The sequence below is a fragment of the Gossypium raimondii genome, chromosome 5, assembly GCF_025698545.1.
Source record: "Gossypium raimondii isolate GPD5lz chromosome 5, ASM2569854v1, whole genome shotgun sequence".
NCBI classification, from domain to species: domain Eukaryota; kingdom Viridiplantae; phylum Streptophyta; class Magnoliopsida; order Malvales; family Malvaceae; genus Gossypium; species Gossypium raimondii.
The window spans coordinates 36,116,857-36,136,586 of NC_068569.1; the positions used below are offsets into that span (position 1 = coordinate 36,116,857).

The window sequence follows — 19,730 nt, forward strand, 5'->3', positions numbered from 1 at the left end:
TAAATGCTTTTTGATTTAGTCTCGAACAGTTTCTAAAGTGTTTCTAAGTCCTCGAGGGCTCAAAAAAGGGACGTTATGCATGTGTTTGAATGGAATATGATGTGTTTTATAAATGATTGTAATTTAATGTTTTAAGTTAAAAGTTTCTTGTAATGCTCCACAACCCTATTTTGCTGACGGATACGGGTTAGGGGTGTTACACTTAAGAGGCATTCAAAGACACTCAAAACATGCTGAAACAACCAACCCAAATGTCTACCCAATGTGTCATCCATGACACCAGAATAAAATTACTTACCCAATTCATTTCCTTAACCAAATGTACAAGCCACAATAACCTTCAAAATGACTTACATTCAATCCCAAAATGCCATACCTAATTCAAGCCAAACTTTCCATTTCATGCACAACCACTTTTGCTTTATCTTAAAATTTAAGCATGCTTAACACACATAGCTCCTCATCCCATAACATCATATGCACAACAACAACACCATACAAGTACTTATGAAGCATATAAGCCAAGTATGTATTGAAAAGCTTTCAAATGATCCCCAAATAGTGTGATTCTTTGAGTTGATCCGATCTTCCAATTATCCACAAGACGTTATCTACAAGGCAAATACAATAGTAAGCTTTCATATAGCCTAGTATGTTCATCGATTAAACGAATAAGCTTACCCAATTAAACATAATAATTCAAATAAATAAATTAATGAACGGAGTTCCTGTCACAAAGCTATTAACAGAATTCCTGTAAATCATAGCTCACAATAGGTGAGTAATGCTCAATACAATAGTACAAATTAGTTTCCATATTTCAATAACAATCAGAAAAATAGAACATAGCCCGATGAACGAGATACCGATATGAGTACACAGTTAACCATTCAGCACACAAGATGTTCATAAGAGCTAGTACCACCCAGCACACCAGATGCTTACAAGAGTTAGTACCATCCAACACACCAGATGCTCATAAGAGCCAGTACCATCCAGCACACCAGAAACACTGTAATAGAGCACGATAGTCTACAACAAATGAAGGACTTAGACATATCCAGTGAACAGATTATATACAAAAATCATCTACACTGATCAGAACAATCCCATATCGCGCACATGATAACTTATTGGCATACTAACCATACTCTATCCTACGTTCATCGGTTCAGAGCATTTCATCACAGAACAATACATGAATATCTCACTATCTCATATTCCATATGCAAGCAATAGTTCAACAAACATTCAACGGCTCATAATATCTCAATCAGTGATCAATGTCATATGAATTCATTATTTCCATTTTCAATTGCATGCATCAATATAATCCAACATTATATAATTAAGTTGATATAATATATTTAAAAAGTATTAAAATTAAATCGAACGAACTTACTTGACTAAATTATTGCGATGACAAAGGTTCAGGGACTATTTTGAAATTTTCTCTGTTTCGTGATTATTAGCTCGCTCATGATCTAGAATAATAATTCCATTCAATTAACTAGCTCTAACAGCAAAATCAAATCAATTTATGCAATTAAGTCATTTTTGACATTTTTACAAAATTACCCCTAACATTTCATTTTTATGCAACTTAGTCCCTAAATCCAAAACACGAAATTTAACCATTTTCAAGAAATTCCAAGTTTAGCCAAATTGTATAATACCTTATTACAGCCCATAATTGTTATTATTTCACGTCAAGTCCTTGTAATTTTATCACTTTAACATTTTAGTCCTTAAACATTAAAATTAACAAGAACATTAAATAGTCCTATTTAACAGCCAAACTTAATAATCCATCTTAAAATTCCAAGAATATAAAAAACTCATCAATGGAATAATCCACAACATTTTATAGTTTTACAAATTAGTCCTCAAGTTAGGTAGATTGAGCTAAAACGAACTCAAAAACATAAAAATTACTAAAAACAGGCATCAACACATACCAAATAGGCAACCCTAGATACGCCGAAGCTTCCTTCTCCTTCGACAATGGTGGTTCGGCCAACTTAGAAGAAAAAAATGGAAAAGATAAGTTTTTTTTCTATCTTTTGTTTTCTTTTTAATTTATTACTATACTTTTACTTTAATTTAATTTAACCATTTTAAATGTTTAATTTAAGCATTATTCTAGAGAATTCTCCACTATTCCCACCGTTTGACCAATTAAGGAGGGTCCAATTGTGCAATTGGTCCCTCAATTATTAAATTGTTAACTAATTAAGCTTTATTTAAATTTAACCCTAAACTAATTAGAATTAAATAAACAAATAGCCCAAAAGTTAGTGGATTTAATCATGTCACCATCGCTTGGACTTTTTTACTATGGTTTAATCACCATTTTGGTCCCTTTAGCATTTTAAATCTATAGTGATTAACTTTCATCTCTTTTAGAATTTAGTCCTTTTACCTAAATTAAGCACTCAATCGTTAAAGTTACCAAACCAAACTTCAGTTCACCTATAATATGACTCTGTAAATATTTAATAAAAATATTCACGAGTTCGATTTACAGAAACGAGGTCTCGATACCTTATTTTCTAAAACCACTTGACTTTCGAAAGAACCACTTATACTAACCATTAGTTCATTTAATTAGAATTCATCAAACCAAAATTCAATATAAAAATTTTATTATTATTGACTCGCATAATTTAAATACTAAGTATACGAACTTACTAGTTGGATTTGTGGTCACAAAACCACTATTTTTGACACCACTAAAAAATGGGTTGTTACACTAATCAACCATGACTTACCTAATATAAGATAGAATATGCACAACTGCAAATTTCACCTATTTACATCATCATTTACAACACAACATCAACTAAGCACTTGATCATAATAAGCTTATCACAAACTCAAAACATCAAAAGAACCAAGATTTCATATAAGCCCTAAACATGCCATTTATAACCATTAGCTGAAATAACCAAAACCTACCAAAATGGTCGGCGGATAGTGTGAAAGAGCTTCAACAAGATTCCAATCGATCGATCTTTCTGATGATCTACAGGATAGAGAAAAATTACTATGTAAGGAACCAATGCCTAGTAAACTCGTATAAAGGAAACTTAAACTTACCGAACATTTTAAGTTGAAAAACAAAGCATAATTTCATTATGTCATAAGCCAACTTTCCTTTCCTATACACACTACCTCACAAGGTTAGTTGGTGTAACATTGCATATATAAATCCAATCAAAGCATGGCATAAAACATATCTAACATTTCACTTTCATAATTCATCACTCATACATATATAATAAACCATATTTTCCTTTCAACTACACATTTAATCATAATCCATATCATTACTCAAAAAATCATGGTTCATTTCCTGTAATCATAAAACCTTTAAAGTTTTATTTACCCATTGAACCAAATAGAATATCATCAGATACTTGGGAAATGCTCACACAAAGTGTGCATGTACATGTAACTGTAAACGTCTCTATAATGCTGACACGAGCTGTGAAGTGGGTCTACTCACATGAGCTGTGGGTTAGGATGTTAGCTACACAATGCTGCTCACACGAGCTCTGGAGAATGCACAACAAATGCAAGACCTCATCCATTGGTAGGACAACCAGGACCAACACCTGAAACCATATAATCCCTAGTGCCATGTCAATTGTATCTTAAGAATTCTCAAGGTTCAAACAGAATAGTTTTATATATCAATCCTTTAACTTCTTCCCATTATATCATTTCAATTATATATATCCATGCAACTCACATTTTTCACCAATATCCATCAAATAAATAAACATTACATATTAATCCAAATCACTAATTAACATGTATATTCACTAATAATTAAAAAAAGTATATCATTAACAAATCATTCATTCAAATTAGAAATTTATCATTTTACCATTATACGAACTTACCTCGACTACAACAATTGTAAAAACTAAATCAAGAACTAATCTGAGGCTTTAGCTTTTCCACGATTCAAGTCTTGTTGTTGCATATCTTGATCTAAACAATATTTTAATCCAATTACACAATTCAATTTACTTAAAATAACTAATTCAAGCCTATAATCCATTTTAAGCTAAAATTATGAAATTACCCCTAACATTGTAACTTTTGTGCAATTTAGTCCCTAATCTCAAAACATGCAAATTCATCATTTTTAACCAAAAACCATGCTAGGCGATTTTTAATAGATTCACAAACAACCATATTTTTTTCTCTTTCACATAATTACCATTAAATTTTACTATTTTCTTAAATAGGTCCTTAAACACCAATTCATCAAAAATCACTTAACAAAATAAGTTTATTCAACAACCAAGCTTAGTATTATATTAACCAAATTCAAAAAACAATCGAACTCATTCATGGTGAGTCCCTAAACCTTTAACAGTTTTACAAATTGACTATCGGGATAGCTAAACTAAGCTAAAATGAGCTAAAACATAAAAATTACTAAAAACGGGCATCAAACACATACCATGCATGAGTGATTTAACTTGGCTGAATGTTCTCCATTCAAAAATGGCATTAAATGTGTAATGCCCCAAAAATCTAAGTATTTAATTTTTGCATGATTTGACACAAATTGCTTGTTTGCTTTAATGGTTAAGTGAATTCGGTGTGTATCGGGGTGTTTGAGAAGCCTGAGTTCAAGTCTTGGCTTTTGCATAATTTTTAGTTTTGCTCTTAAATGAATCTGGACTTAGGCATATAGGCCTTTTAAATATTAATGTTGGTTTTAGACACAAAAAGAGCTTGTGGTCTAGTGGCAAGGTGGCATGTTGTGTAACTCTGAGGTTTGAGGTTCAAGTCCTAGGTTGTGCAATGTAGTATTTATTTTGCTGCTTTAGCTGTGTAGGTAGTGGAGTTGGACTGAAACACAACTAAGGGGAGTTTGAATGGAATTTGAATGGAGTGGTTGGGGGAGTTGAGGAGAATTTGGTGGAGTGATTCAAGGAGGGATGAGGGGAGTGATTTTAGGAGAAAATTAAGGAATTTGATTAGTGGAAGTATGTGTCATTCGGGGTAATTCAACCCTTGAGAATTTAGCTAGGGGAAAAAGATTGTTATTTTTGGTATTTGGAAGAACTTTTTGGGGAGCATTTACCGAATTTGGTCTTTAGGTACTAAAGATATTCAGTTTTTGGGTCAGTTTCGTGTTTCACAAATTAGCTTTCAGTGCCAAATTTTGCCAAATTTTGGGATGTATTTCTCGGGTTTGTTCACTTTTCTTTTCTGCTCTTTTCTTTTCTTTTTCCCTTTCCTCTTGTTGCCAAATCCTCCCTTCTCTCTCTTTCCCTCTTTTCTTCTCTGTTGGTTGAATCTCTCTTCTCTTCTCTTCTCTTCTTCTTCTTTGGCTGAATAACTTCTTTGTTTTCATGCTTCTTGCCGTTCTTGTGCTGCAGATTTTTGACTATCGGTAAGTGGTTATACTCCTCACTTGAGTAAATCTACTCTCTTATTTTCTTTTTCTCAAAATTCAATACTCTTCCTTTTTACTGTTTGATTGCCTATGGTTGATTTCTTACTCATATGGTGTTACTCGTTGCGGTCTTAGGGTTTCCTTTGAGGAGTGGTGGTTTGTAAGTGATTTGAAATAGTCACAACCTTTGTGCTCAACGTTCAATCAAGGTAAGGAGGGTGTTTTGGATTAAGTGTAATAAGAGGGCGTTTTACCCTAGCAATTAATGGACTAACTTTGGGTCATGCTTGCTTTTAGGTGGGCGTACGTGGAGATTTGTGCTCTTCTCGTAAACAGGTGTGTAATCACCCCACTGCAACCGTAGATCGGTGAAAAGCTGAAAAGCCAAAAATAGACGTTTGAGACCGCACGGGCGTGCTATCGCTCGAGTGGTAAGCCCAACTTGTGATTCATGGGCAGATGACCGAAATACCTCCATAAAGGGTAAAATAACCGAAATACCCCCGAAGGGTAAAATGATTAAAATTTTGCCAAAGGGTAAAATGACCGAAATACCCTTGAAAGGTAAAATGACCGGCACTATTATTATGTTGGCTGGATTGGGATGAGTTACATTATCACACTGTTACTGTATTAGGCTAAGGCCCACACTATTACTGTATCGAGCTAAGGCCCACACTGTACTATTACTGCATAGGGCTCAGGCCTAAACTGTTACTGCATGTGGTAGGCTGACTGTTTGGTACGGGATTACACATTGAGTTTCGTAAACTCACCCTCTCCTTTTAACTGTGTAGGTAATCCTGAACCATAGGTGATTCGGTGCTGCGAGGGACTTAGAGGTGGCCACACAATTGTTGCTGTTTAGACTTGCTTTTATTTTAATTTAACTTATATATTGGGTTTTGTTTTTGTAATAAGGCCTTTAAGTTTGTTTAAATTTTTAATTAGGCTTTTGCTTACTTATTTTCAACTGCTAGTTTAGGATAAGACAGATTTTCAAAATAATTATTATTTTTGAAGACACGAGACCTAAACAACAGAGTTTCAAAAGCTTCCGCGATTTTAGATCAACTTACTATAACAAAATCAAGACAATAGGGTAAACCTTTTGGTTAGAAGATTTGTTAAATAAAAATTAAGAGGTTTTTACACTTAAAAATGAATTTTTTTACCAACAAGACCAATTTTCAAAATACACTTCAATGTGACACGTCAGATTCGACCATAACGTCTAGGTCGGGTTTGGGGTCTTACCTTTAGTGGCATCAGATCTAGGTTGCAAAACTCGACTGTGGAATGGGTTTTGAAAATGTTTAGAGTTTTTTGGAAAATTATTTTTGAAGTATTTTGGACGGTTTACAAGTGTGGCACACTGAGTCTCCAGCATCGAATCTGTAAGTTTCTTTATACTGTAGACTGTTTGAACTGAAATACGTTAAGAGATTACTATAGGTAGTAGGACTGTGCTGAAACTCTTAAATTAGAGAGAACTGAGACTGTAGGAAAACTAGAAACTGTAGGGAGGCTCTTGAATTACGAAAACAAACTCTGATTATTGCTTCTCATAAGACATCTATTAATAATTACTGGAATTACTAACTAATACATAAAAATTTGTAAACAGATTATACGTTATTCGATATAAGCACTAAAGGTGCTCAGGGAAGGGGTACATGAGGCCGTGGTAGACGCCGAGGAAGTGCTAGGGCTGGGTCTTCAGCGTTAGACCACATGCCTAATGTTGGGGCTAGGGAAGCACCAGCTTCACTGGTGACTGAGACTGGATCATTCTATAAAGCGGCTGGGGATGATGGACTATCCCAAGCTATGTTTCGTATTTTGGAAAAGGTCATAGGGACCAGTATTGGTGTTGTGGGCCATGGGTCAATTTCTAAACGGCTCCAGTCGAATGGGGCTGAAATTTTTAGGGGTGTTTCTAGAGTAGCCCCTAATGTGGCTAAATATTGGTTGGAAGCCACGGAGAGAATAATGGATGACCTCGACTACATTACCGAGCAAAAGCTAAAAGGTGCAATGTCTTTACTGCGAGATGAAGCTTATCAGTGGTGGCTTACCGTGAGAGAAGGTACTCAGGCCAACCGGTTAACGTGGGATTTCTTTAAGGTGGCATTTCAAGGAAAGTATGTGGGCGCAAGATATGTGGATGCCCGAAGAAAATAATTTTTGAGTTTGATCCAGGGGAATAAAACTGTGGCGGAATATGAGGCAGAGTTTCCGTGACTGAGTCGTTATGCTCGTGGGATAGTAGCGACTGAATATGAACGCTGTGTGCAATTTGAGGACGACCTCCGGGATGAGTTGTGAGTCTTGATAGCTCCACAGAGGGAGCGGGATTTTGCTACGCTAGTTGAAAAGGCGAAAATCACCGAGGATGTGAAGCGCTCTGAGCGCCAGAACCGTGAGAAGGATAGGGGCAAATATAAGAGGGATTTAGAGCCCTCAAGTTTTTCTAGAAGGCCTAAAAAGAAGGACAGGTTTGATGGGCCAGTCTAAGTTGGGGTTCCGACTACAAAACCACAGTCCTGTGTTGATTGTGGAAGACATCATCTGGGTGAGTGCTAAAAGAAGATTGGGGCATGTTTCAGATGTGGGTCTATGGAGCATCAAGTTAAGAATTGTCCTTAGAGGCCTGTTCAGATGCAAGCCGTAGGTTAGGGTTTTGTGCAGCCAGCGGGAGGTGGTCAGCAGCCACCGAGAGGCCGTGGGCAGGTTAGAGGTGAAAATGGTGTGGGGACGAGGTCGTGGAGTGCTAGGCAGAGGTGTTGGTAATTTTGAGGCGAGGCAACCAACACTGGTCTATGCTGCTCATCGCCGAGAGGATGGTCATGCTCCAGATGTTATAACCGATATGTTCCTAATTCATAATGTACCTTACACTGCTCTAATTAATATACGGTCTACGCATTCATACATTGCATGCACTGTGTCTCGCACCTTGGGTATCATGTGTGAAAGTACTGGTAATAAGATGAGTGTGTCAAATCCACTGGGACAATCAATAAGGGTAGCAAGTTGTTCAGAGTTGTACCCCTAGAGGTTCAAGGAGTTATATTTCTAGCTGATTTGATGGAGCTACCCTTTGGTGAATTCGACCTAATCTTGGGGATGGATTGGTTGGTTAAACATCGTGCAAGTTTGGATTGTGCTGCTAAGCGTATGGTATTAAAGACTACTGAGGATGAGGAGGTGGTTGTGATTGGGGAGCAAAGGGACTTTCTGTCTAATGTGATCTCTGCATTAAGGGTCGAAAAATTGGTTCGCAAGGGTTGTGAGGCGTTTCTAGCCTATGTGGGTGCATCTGATTCTGAGGGTCCTTCTGTTGGAGATGTCAAAACTGTTAAGGATTTTTTCGATGTATTTCCTGATGAGCTGCCTGGGTTGCCTCCGAGCCACGAAGTTGAATTTGGAATTGAACTCCTTCAAGGAATAGCTCTAGTGTCCATCGCCCCTTAGAGGATGGCACCGAAAGAGCTGGTGGAATTAAAAGCTCAAATCCAAGAAATGTTGGATCGAGGTTTCATTGACCTAGCGTGTCTCCGTGGTGAGCACCAGTGTTGTTCGTAAAGAAGAAGGATGGGACCATGCGCATGTGCATCGACTATCGGTAATTCAATAAACTGACTATCAAGAATAAGTATCCTTTGCCGAGGATAAATGATTTATGTAATCAGTTGCAAAGAGCTTCGGTTTTCTCTAAAATAGATCTTCATTCTGGGTACCATCAGCTGAGAGTTAAGGAGGCTGATGTGTATAAGACTGTGTTTAGGACTTGTTATGGTCATTACGAGTTTCTAGTGATGCCATTTGGGTAGACGAATGCACCAGCTGCCTTCATGGACTTGTTGAGCTGAGTATTCCAGCCCTAACTGGATCAGTTCATGGTGGTATTTATAGACGATATCTTGGTGTATTCGAGAACCGAGGATGAACATGGTGCACATCTCTGAATTGTTTTGTAGATTCTAAAAGAGAAACAATTGTATGCTAAGTTTAGCAAGTGTGAGTTCTGGCTGCGAGAAGTGACATTTCTGGAAGTTAGCTAAACTGTATGTGGCTAAACTGTATCTACCCATTTCATACCAATCCGTACTGATTACTCTTTGCAGAAGTTGGCTAAACTGTATGTGGATGAGATTGTAAGACTGCATGGGGTATCGGTTTCCATTATATCAGACAGAGATCCTTGCTTCATGTCTCAACTATGGAAGAAGTTACACGAGGGTTTGGGTTCAAGACTGGACTTTAGTACTGCGTTTCATCCCCAGACAGATGGTCAATTGGAAAGAGTGATTCAAGTATTGGAGGATATGTTAAGGTGTTGTGTATTGGATTTCTAAGGAAGTTGGGAAGACTATTTGCCATTAGTAGAGTTTGCGTATAATAATAGCTATCAATCCAGTATTCAAATGGCACCGTATGAGGCGTTATATGGTTGAAGGTGTCATTCTCCTTCCTGTTGGACTGAGCTAGGTGAGCGACAAGTTCTAGGGCTTGAGTTAGTTTTTGATACAGAAGAAAAGACAAAACTAATTCGAGACCGATTGAAGGAAGCATCTGATAGACAGAAGTCGTATGCGGATCTTAAATGTTGAGAGATTGAGTATTTTGTGGGGGACTTCGTATTTCTTAAGGTCTCCCCATGGAAAAAGATATTGAGGTTTGGGCAGAAGGGTAAACTTAGCCCTACGTTCATTAGGTCTTACCGTATACTAAATCGTGTGGGCCAGTTGCATATCAACTTGAGATGCCTTCAAAATTAGACCGGATTCACAATGTTTTCCGTGTCTCCATGCTGAGGCGTTATCGCTCATAACTCACACACATAATACCAGTTGAGGAGATCGAGGATAGGCCAGATCTAACCTTCGATGAGGAGCCAGTGCAGATATTGGACGGTGAGGTTAAAGTATTGAGGAAGAAATCTATTCTGCTAGACAAAGTGCTTTGGCATAATCATAGTTCAGAAGAAGCTACGCGGGAACCTGAGGAGGTGGTGCGTCAACAATACCCTCATCTATTCTTATCAGGTATATTTTGAGGTCGAAATTTTGTTAAGGGGGTAGAGTTGTAACGCCCCAAAAATCTAAGTCTTTAATTTTTGCATGATTTGACACAAATTGCTTGTTTGCTTTAATGGTTAAGTGATTTTGGTGTGCATGAGGGTGTTTGAGAAGCCTAGGTTTAAGTCTTGGCTTTTGTAGAATTTTTAGTTTTGCTCTTAAATGAATCTGGACTTAGGCATATAGGCCTTATAAATATTAGTGTTGGTTTTATGACACAAAAAGAGCTTATGGTCTAGTGGCAAGGTGGCGTGTTATGTAACTGTGAGGTCTGAGGTTCAAGTCTTGTGTTGTGCAATAGAGTATTTATTTTGCTACTTGAGCTGTGTAGGTAGTGCAGTTGGACTGAAACACAGCTAAAGGGAGTTTGAATGGAATTTGAATAGAGTGGTTGGGGGGAGTTGAGGAGAATTTGGTGGAGTGGTTCAATGAAGGATAAGGGGAGTGATTTTAGGAGAAAATTAAGGAATTTGATTAGGGGGAGTGTGTGCTGTTCGGGGTAATTCAACCATTGAGAATTCGGCTACGGGGAAAAAGATTGTTAGTTTTGGCATTTGGAAGAACTTTTTGGGGAGCATCTGCCGAATTTGGTCTTTAGGTATTAAAGATATTCGATTTTTGGGTCAGTTTCGTGTTTCACCTATTAGCTTTTGGTGCCGAATTTTGCCAAATTTTGGGAAGTACCTCTCGGGTTTGTTCACTTTTCTTTTTTACTCTTTTCTTCTCTTTTTCCTTCTCCTCTTGTTGTTGAATCCTCTCTTCTCTCTCTTTCCCTTTGTCTTCTCTTCTCTTCTTTGGTCGAATAACCTGTTTGTTTTCATCGGTTTATCTCTGTCAGGTTTTTCTCCTTTTACCTCCTAGACGAATATTACCCATTCATTGTATCGTTCTCAACATTGATGTTTCTCCACTACTTCTTGCCGTTCTTATGCTGCAGGTTTTTGACTATCGGTAAGTGGTTATACTCCTCACTTGAGTAAACTTGTTCTATTCTTTTCTTTTCCTAAAAACCGAATACTTTTCTTCTTTACTCTTTGATTGCCTATGGTTGATTTCTTCCTCATATGGTGTTACTCGTTGCGGTTTTAGGTTTTCCTTCGAGGAGTGGTGGTTTGTATGTGATTTGAAATAGTCGCAACCTTTGTGCTTAACGTTCAATCAAGGTAAGGAGGGTGTTTTGGATTAAGTGTAATAAGAGGGTGTTTTACCCTAGAAATTAATGGAGTAATTTTGGGTCATGTTTGCTTCTAGGTGGGCGTTAGTGGAGATTTGTGCTCTTCTTGTAAACAGGTGTGTAATCACCCCACTGCAACTGTAGATCGACGAAAAGCTGAAAAGCCGTAAACACAATGTTTGAGACCACACGGGCGTGCAATCGCTCGAGTGGTAAGCCCAACTTGTGATTCATGGGTAGATGTCCGAAATACCCCTGAAGGGTAAAATGGCCGAAATACCCCCGAAGGGTAAAATGACCAAAATACCCCTAAAAGGTAAAATGACCGTTATACCCCTAGAAGTCGAAATGACTGTATGGCCTTATGTATGTATGACCGATTTGCTCTATGATATGTATGTTATAATTGAATATGATACTCTGCATACACGTATGATTTATGACATGACATACTGCATGGGGTTGGGATGTTGATATGGGGAAGTATACTGTACTGGTGGCTTTGCCACATATACAGTTACTGGCAGCTTCGTTGCAATACTTTTACTGGCAGCTTTGCTGCGATATTGGTGTTGGCTGGGTGGATCGATTTTATCCCCACATGGTGTGTTGGTGGTACGGAGTGTGGCTGGATTGGGATAGGTTATATTATCACACTATTACTGTTTGGGTTAAGGGCTACACTGTACTATTACTACATAGGGCTCAGGCTCAAACTGTTACTGCATGTGGTAGGCTGACTGTTTGGCAGGGGATTACACACTAAGTTTTGTAAACTCACCCTCTCCTTTTAACTGTGTAGGTAATCCTCAGCCATAGGCGATTCGGTGCTGCAAGGGACTTGGAGGTGGCCACACAACTGCTGCTATTTACACTTGCTTTTATTTTAATTTAACTTATATATTGAGTTCTATTTTTGTAATAAGGCCTTTAAGTTTGTTTAAATTTTTAATTGGGCTTTTGCTTACTTATTTTAAACTGCTAGTTTAGGAGAAGCCGGATTTTCAAAATAATTATTGTTTTCAATGACACGAGACCTAAACAATAGAGTTTCAAAAGCTTCCGCGATTTTAGATCAACTTACTATAACAAAAGCAAGATAGCAGGGTAAACGTTTTAACTAGAAGATTTGTTAAATAATAATTAAGAGGTTTTTACACTTAGAAATGAATTTTTTTACCAACAAGACCAATTTTCGAAAGACACTTCAATGTGACACGTCAGATTCGACCATAACGTCTAGGCGGGGTTTGGGGTTTACAAAACGACTCGGAGAACAACATCAAATAACCATGACGTTTTTGTTTTCTTTATTATAATATTAACTTAAAATTTTCTTTAATTAATTAAATAAACATATATTAATATTACAATTATCTACCAACTGCACTTACCAATTAATTATGGCATAATTTCCACATAAACTCGTCTAACTTTAATAGCTAATCAATTAACTAATAAAAATTAACTTTTTTTGTTTTTATGATTTAGTCATTTTTACTTAATTCACTATTTAAATGTTAAAATTTTTAACCAAATTTTAATATGATCCTAATAACACTCTGTAAATATTTAATAAAATATTTATGAGCTCGATTTATAGAATAGACGTCTCGATACCTCCTTTTCTAGAACCACTTAACTTTAGGGATATACCACTTGAACCTAATTATTCGTTCAAATAACATAAATTATCAAATCAAAATTTATTATAACACTATACTTTACTTTTAAATATTAAATAATAATATTTACGGACCCGCTCATCAGATTTATGGTCCCAAAACTACTATTTTCGACAGCACAGAAAAATGGACTGTTACAGTCAGTGAGAATGAATTCACATGGGATATACACTGGGAATTAAAAGCTGCAAAACTAGCAAAGTCTAAACTAAAAGAATAGATCTACCATAATCTGGAGTTGACAACGGTGGACTTGGTTGAAAACAATGAAGACGAATCAAAAGAAAAAGGGTTGGATGACGCTGAACAAGAGAATAAGGAAATAACCTGGGAACTTGATTGGTGGCGTCAAAGTAGAGGACAACCAGAGCATGTCATCCCTACTACAACAAAAATGGTTCCTTCTATTGTCAAACCATTAGAACAAAAATTGAAACCATTACCTGAACATTTGAAATATGGGTATTTGGGAGAGAACAACGCCTAACCTGTAATAATAGTTGTAGGACTAACTTCTGAATAGGAAGGAGCACTACTAAGTGTATTGAGGACACAGAAAAGAGAAGTTGGATGGACTATTTTCGATGTGAAAGGGATTAACCCTGCATTATGTTAACATAAGATCAGATCAGAAGAAGGAACGAAACCAGTGGTGGATGCATGACATCAGCTAAATCCAACCATGAAAGAAGTGGTGGAAAAGAAATTACTTAAATGGTTGGATGCTGGTATTGTGTATGCAATTTCTGATAGTGAATAGGTTAGCCCTACACACTGTGTTCCAAAGAAAGGTGGGCTAAAAATTATAGAAAATGATAACAATGAGTTAATCCCAACAAGGATGGTCACTGGTTGGAGGGTATCCATTGATTATCGAAAACTAAATGATGCAACAAAAAAAGATCATTTTCCTATTTCTTTTATTAATCAAATGCTAGACAAATTTGAAGGTAAAGAATATTATTGTTTTCTTGATGGATACTCGAGATATCATCAGATTCACATACATCTAGATGATCAAGAAATAACTACATTCACATGCCCTTTCAGGACATACGTTTTTAAAGGGATGCCATTCGAATTATGCAATGCCCTAATAACATTCATGAGATGCATGACCTCTATTTTTGTTTATATGCTAAATGAAGGCATCAACGTATTCATGGATGATTTTTCAATTTGGTGTTTAATTGGGAAAATTATCATTTTATGGTAAAAGAAGGGTTGTTGTTAGGACATCAAATATAAAAAAAGGTTTGGACGTGCACAAAGAAAAAATTAATGTTATCAAGAATCTCCCCAATCCCACTATAGTCTAGGGGTAAGAAATTTCTTAGGACATGTTTGGTTTTTCAGACGACTCATAAAAGATTTCGCTCATATATCTAAACCATTGAATCAACTCCTCCAGACGGAAATACCTTTTATGTTTGACTCGGACTGCAATAAAGCTTTCAAGGTAATAAAAGAAAATTTCATCTCTGCCCTTATTATCGTTACTCTTGATCGGTCAAAACCCTTTATTATATCGTGCGATGCTAGTGATTATGTTGTAGGAGCAATGCTAGGTCAAACAAAAAAATCTTTTGCGCTATTCATTATGCAAGTAAGACACTTAATTGAGCACAGTGTAATTACACTACTACAGAAAAATAAATGTTTTCTGTTGCATTTGCTTATGAAAAATTTTGCCCTTATTTAATGGAAAATAAAGTTTATGTCCACATTGACCATTCTATATTAAAATATGTTATGAAAAAGAAATAAACAAAATCTAGACTAATGAGGTGGATGTTATTGCTTCAAGAATTTGATTTGTGGACAATGGATAGGAAAGGAACGAAAAATTAAATTGCAAATCACTTGTCCAGGATAGTAAATGAAATAGAGAAGTAAAATTGTGAAGAAATGAAAGAAACCTTTATTGATGAGCAGTTATTTAAGGTAGACATACATTAGGCAAAGTATAAAGATAATAAGATACCCTCGCAATCAGATTACATGAATTACATTGCCAATGGGGTTTTGTGATCAAGGTATCGTAACAGCAAAAGAAGATAATCACGCATGAGTCAAGAAATTATATTTGGAAAGATTCTTAAATATTTCCTCAAAGCACAGATCAATTAGTACGACAATCTATGGCTGAAGAACAAATAAATTATATCTTACAAGGGTGCCATAGCTCACCATGTGGTTGGCAATTCAGAGGAAAAAGAACTGCTTAGAAGATACTACAGTCATGATTTTAGTGGCCAACTATGAATAGAGATGCTTATGAATTTGTGCAAGGGTGTGGTAGATGTCAAAGGATAGGAAGTATATTGAAAAAAGATGACTGCCACAAATAGGGATCCTTGAAGTAGAGATATTTGATGTTTGGGGGATTGATTTTATGGGACCATTCCCAAGTTCTTTTTGAAATCAGTATATTTTGTTAGTTGTTGATTACATTTCTAAATTGCTTGAAGCGATAGCCTTACATACAAATGACATGAGATCGGTAGTCAAATTCTTAAGGAAAAATGTCTTCGTTAGATATGGAACACCCTAAGCTTTGCTCAATAATGAAGGATTTTATTTTTGCAGCAAGCAGTTTGAAGCAGCCTTAGCCAAATACAATTTGAGATATCGAACGACCACAACATACCATCCACAGGCTAATGGACAAGTAGAGGTGTCTAATCAAGGGATTAAGCAGACTTTGGAAAGGACGGTCGATCCAAATAAGAAAGATTGGGTAGCAAGATTAGATGATGCATTATGGGCTTATAGAACAGCATACAAAACCCCTTTAGGCATGTCCCCTTAGAAATTGGTTTATGGAAAACAAATTGTCATTTACCAATTAAACTAGAAAAGAAAGCATACCGAGCAATAAAAGAATTGAATCTAGACCCAGAATTGGCCAAGAAAAAAAGACTATTTCAGTTGCAGGAGCTAGAAGAATTCTGGTTTCTGGCCTATGAAAAGGCCAAACTGTATAAGGAGAGAAGCAAGTGTCGATATGATGCTTGGATAAAAAAATAAGAGTTCTCACTAGGACAAAAGGTATTTTTGTTTAATTCAAGATTGAAATTATTCCCCGGTAAAATTAAATCAAGATTGATAGGCTCGTATACTATAAACCAAGTGACACCTCATGAGGCAATCGGACTGATAAAAAAAAAGGGCAAACTTTTCTCATCAATGGACAAAGAGTAAAACATTATTTTGGTGGGATGACGAAAGAAGTAATTGAAACACAAAAGTTGCAATGAAAGGTTTTATAGAGTCAAACTAAAAGAGGAGAAATTCTAGGAAAGGAATGGGATATAAATAAAGAAAGTAAAATAAATGAGGGTATAGCAACAACAATCACAACAGACAAAAACTGCTCTCCATGTCCTGACACCAGACCACTGCTTGATTACTCCAACTGAAATTAGGATGTTGTTTCCATCTTGGATTGTATGAATGGGAATATGAGTTATTGTTTTCATTGAAATTCCCATGTAACATACTAAAGCTGGGTTCAATGGGCATTCATCAAAAACATGATCTTCCCCATAACAAACACATGTCAACTTTGTTGCTTTCATTTCCTACACTACAACTTGTCTCTTCAATGTTTTAATCATATTAGTTAGGGATGATACCTGAGATGTTAAGGAAGTTATCGCATGAAGCTCCATAGCTCTAGCAGCTCTTCTGCCTGTACTCACTCTTGTAGTTGAAGATTGATAATCATTGTTAGCTATCCTTTCCTGAATTTCATATGCCTCATTATATGATTTATCTAGAAAAGTCCCATTGGCAGATGCATCAACTACTATTTGTGTATATGCATTCAGTCAATTATAAAACATTTTCATTTGCATCAAATGTTGGAAACCATGTATCAAGCATTTTCTAATGAATTCCTTGAATCGCTCCCAAGCTTCATACAATGTCTCATCTTCAGATTACTGAAAAGATGTAATATCATTCTTGAATTTGGAATTCATGTTTGGAGGATTGTATGGCAACAAAAACCTTTGACAAAGTTCATTCCAAGATGCCATTGTTCCTAATGACAAAGCATTCAACCATGATCTGGCACGATCTCTCAATTAATAAGGAAATAGCTTGAGTCTTAGGGCATCTTCAAGAACACCCTGCTGCCTGAATGTATCATAGACCTCCAAAAAAAGTCTTAAATGCAGTCACGGTTCTTCAATAGGTAATACATTGAACTGTCCTACTGTTTGTAGCATTTGAAACATCACTAGTTTCAATTCAAATTGCTGAGCTTGAATATGTGCCCTGACAATTGATGGATTCATATCATCCAAGATTGGCACTACATGTTCTCTAATGGGTTTTTCCCTATCATCTATCACACAAGGAATATCAACATCCCTACCATTTGGATATAATGGATCTTCTCTGCCTAGATCATTTCCAATCCTTACCATCTCTCGCAATTCTTTTCTCCTTCTTCTCAAGGTTCTCTCAATTTCAGGATCAAAATAATACTCTTCATTCTCAAGAATACCTCTACTCATAAACTAGAAACAAACCTGAAAAAAACAAAAAAAACTAAGTAAGCTAAAACTAACAAAATTAAATATATAATAACAAACCAAAATTCACCAATTTTGCCTATCCCCGGCAATGGCGCCAAAAACTCATTGCGTGTGAATATATAATGCAAATGTGCAAGTATACACGCTGAATCAATTAATAAAGTGATAAGTGAGATTGTCTCCACATGGATCAGAATAGGTAAAAAGATGGTTGAGTTATCACTATAAACTATATTAATTAGTCTTCTGGCAAAGTAAACAAAATAATGATTTGAAGTTGGGTATTAATGTATGGAATAGAAAAATAAAATAATGAATAAAATGTTGTGGTAATTCTATGAGACAGAGCTGAGAGGATTGATGTTGTTGAATGGAAAGGTTGGAATTATTTAGATTATATCTTAATAACATAATAATGTGATGTCAAAATCTTGACCAAATTACTGTTCAGAGTATAACTACTACATTTTGCGCCCTTCGAACGCTAGAATTAAAGCTATCATTCTAAGTTTTTGTACGTCTACAAGTCTCAAGAACAATACCTAACAATATTCTTCCTTAATCTGTACAAATCACAACTCTATGTCTAGAGAGCTACAAGTATTCACTCGAGTACTCGCTTGTATCATTCGATTATGGTCCAACTTATTTAAACTTTTCAGAATTAAATCATGTCTAAGGATATACCATTCATTCATCTGTGTCTAGAGACAAACTGAATAAAATAGTAGATCTACTCAAAATATCAACATGATCATTAAATGTATCAAGATAGATCATGTAATTCCAACCCAAATGAAATTAGCTCATGGTTTGGGATTTAAAATCCAAAATCATAATAACATTCAACATCATCATTAACAGTTTAGAAATCATAGAAATTAATTAATAGAATGAAGGTAGAACTACAGGAAACTTTTGTCACTACAACTTTTACTTCGATGGTACTGAATTATGCAGGACCCAAGGTTGATTGCTTGTCAATTTGGTTGCATCTCTGGTCTCCTCTTATGCTGTTACCCTCTCATTCTCTTCGAAATTTCTCACAATTTTTCTAGAGAGAAAAATTCTCCCCCAATTCGCCTCTAAGATTCTCATGTAAAATCCCCTCTATGACCCTTTCTTTATAGGGTAGGTCCCCCTTTCTTAGCATACATTTTTCTCCCTCTTTTTCCGGTGAATTTATCCGATACACGTTCAGCTGGCTGAAAGTGATGAGGACTGAGTGTTGTGTCAACATTTTCCTGGAATTTCCAAGGCATTTGTGCTACCCGCAAGGGAAAGCTGAGCCAAAGTTTTATTAGACCATACATGATACATAAGAGGATTGGACCAGTGGCTTATTGATTGAAATTACCTCTGGAGCTAGACTGTAGTCATGGCGTATTCCAATTGCTAAGCTAAGGCAATATCGATCTGATCCATCTCATGTGGTTCTGATTGAAGAGGTCGAGGTGAGATTAGATCTGTCTTATGAGGAAGAGCAAATTCAGATTTCGGACTGAGTGGTCAAGCTGTTAACGAAAAAGTAGATTCCTCTAGTTAAAGTCTTATGGGAAAATCATAGGAAAAAATTAGCCACTTGGGAACCCAAGGATGGAATGTGAGGATAATATCCTCAACTGTTCTTATAAGGTAAATTTCGAGGACAAAATTTATTTTAAAAAGGGTAGAGTTGTCACATTCTATATTTTTATTTTTTTTTTTCGATTCACTAATAATCAAGTATGTAGTAAAGTGGTAAGGAGCTTAATTAGATTCCTAGAGATCTTAGGTTCAATTCCCTTCACCACATAGTATTTTTAGAATTTTTAGCAT

At 36.2% G+C, this 19,730-nt stretch overlaps 1 non-coding gene across 1 annotated transcript; it reads left to right on the plus strand.

The window, feature by feature from the left end:
- The first annotated feature begins 17,235 nt into the window (after window positions 1-17,235).
- Window positions 17,236-17,342, plus strand: LOC128041550 (small nucleolar RNA R71). Its single transcript, XR_008196560.1, has one exon. It is a non-coding gene; the product is annotated as a small nucleolar RNA R71 (small nucleolar RNA).
- Window positions 17,343-19,730: the final 2,388 nt, after the last annotated feature.